This window comes from Penaeus monodon, chromosome 37 (assembly GCF_015228065.2).
Source record: "Penaeus monodon isolate SGIC_2016 chromosome 37, NSTDA_Pmon_1, whole genome shotgun sequence".
Lineage (NCBI taxonomy): Eukaryota > Metazoa > Arthropoda > Malacostraca > Decapoda > Penaeidae > Penaeus > Penaeus monodon.
In genome coordinates, this window is record NC_051422.1 from 3,676,034 (window position 1) to 3,678,533 (window position 2,500).

Consider the following 2,500-nt stretch of genomic DNA (forward strand, 5'->3'; position numbering starts at 1 on the left):
TAGCTATTCTGCCCTGGGATCCCCAGATAGGATCATCGAAGTCTGGTCAGCTACAGAGAGGGATCGGTCACGCATTCAGTGTCCTTTCGGACATTAATATGATATGGCTTACTGCTGCATACCATTACTAAAATAAGATTTTACCTATATTTAAGATTTATCTATATTTTAGATTAGGAATGTGAGGTAAAAATAACAGGATCAGGAAAAGTGAAATATGCATATTTGTGGAGAGTTGATGTGCGTAGCTCGGGTATTCATTGCTTATTTCATCCATTAATGTTCTTTTCACATTCCTGCTTTAATAATCCTTATGACTGGTGTTCTACAACGGCTCTTTGACTCTCACTTTATTCAACAAGGCTTAAATAACTACCTATAAACATTTAATGAGACATCGTTGTACGATGCAATATATCTTTGTATCTAATAATTAAGTTTGTTTTTATCATTGTATATAATCATATTTTGAGATTCTAAGTAATGAGTTTACCAGTAATTATATTGTAGTTTTTGTTTCGGCAATATATTTCAGCTCTAGGCAGGGATGAAATACCGACAGAGCGTTTTCGCGCTGCGGAGGGATTTTCATCTCGGATCCGTTTCCAGCAAGGGAAGCATCCAGTTCTGTAAAGGGATCCCTGGACAGAATAGATTAATGTGACCGGTCCTTCAGAAGTGATAAATACAGTGTTAAAAATGTGCTGGGATATAGAAAAATCCTGGTGCGGGTATCTTTCCAACTATAAGAAATAATGAAGTGATAACCAGCAAGGGTGTGACCGGATGAGCTCCAAATCGAAATAAAAGGACGCTTAGTGACGGAGAGTGTGGATTAGGTTTCGGAGTAGCGTCCCGGAGCCATGTTCATTTCGGTAAGTCCGTGTGGAGAATTGTAGTGCACCGTCGTGGTGGAAGATAATGGACAGGAAATAGAAATGGAAGGCAGTAACATGGGAGAGCTATTCTGGAACATAGGATTAGGATTTTTTTTTTTAATGAACATGTGAAACAACTTGATTATCAAAATTTAACTAATGTTGTGGCAATATTGTGTTAATAGCTTATATATGTACTAGACATCATGGCCATATATCAGTATTGTGTTAGATTTAGCTTCTTTATTTACAGTTAATGAAAATAGCTCGGTTAATTAATGAGTGTAATTAAATAATTAAGTGTTTTCTAAGACTGATAGCTCGGCGGAAGTGCGTTGGCAGCAACGGGTCCTGTCTTCTCCGACGGAGCGGAAGTAGATTTTGTCTATCAAGTATTTGCCTTCGTCATGATTATCACTTTTACTTGCTTGATGTTTGATTCATAAAGCCACGCATTAATACAACTTAATTTGTGTTTGTTATAATCGACCATTTTTTCTTCTTATTTTTCTTTTAGCGTAATATTTAACTCACTGAACATGTTTATAATGATTTAACTATTTGCTTGTCTGGTGACCATGATTGTTTTGTGTACTATCTAATTCATTATTAGCTATGAGATACTGATTAATTCATCACTTTCATAATGATTGCTATTTTGTTTTATAGCGTTTGATTCATGAAGATATACCGTCTTGCATATTGCTGATTCTGTTTTCATCAAGTTTCAAGATTGATAATAATACAACAGTGAGTCATAACAGTCTAGTCGTATTTAAAGAGTCAAGACCCTAAATAATGTAACGTAAAGGTTGGTTTTGTAATTTTATTTCATTGCTTCCATAATATTCAGTTGATAAAAGTATTGATTTCTTACAAAAATTTAACTCAAACCTTGAATTGCACTAATTAATAATATTAGCATTGTTAGTTTGAAATCACTGATTAATTATTCAGAGTTACAATATAATCAATGAGAACATTTAAATGTTTATTAATCTAACATAATAAGTTTTGATGATGAAGAATATCTAGTAAAATGTTGTGGAATAGGGGGCCACAACAGGAGGGAGGGAGGGAGGGAGGGAGGGAGGGAGGGAGGGAGAGAGGGAGGGAGGGAAAGAGGGAGGGAGGGAGGGAAGGAAGGAGGGAGGGAGGGAGGGAGGGAGGGAAGGAAGGAGGGAGGGAGGGAGGGAGGGAAGGAAAAAAGGGGGGAGGGAAGGAGAAAAGGAGGGAGGGAGGGGAGCGGCACAGGGGCGGGGGAGGGTGGTGTGTGTTTCGATTCAGGTTTTCAGGTTTCACGATTCTTAACACAATATAGACAGACAGAGAGACAAACCAACAGACACAGACAAAAGGGAGACATTTTTCAGACATAATCAGATATAGAGACAAAGAGGCATTTCTGAGACAGCTAGGGAGGGAGACAGACAAGCTGTTCTCAGTCGTTGTCATATAGAGATAGATAGATAGATAGATAGATAGATAGAGAGAGAGAGAGAGAGAGAGAGAGAGAGAGAGAGAGAGAGAGAGAGAGAGAGAGAGAGAGAGAGAGAGAGCGAGAGAGAGAGAGAGAGAGAGAGAGAGAGAGAGAGTGAGGGAGAGAGAGAGAGCGAGAGAAA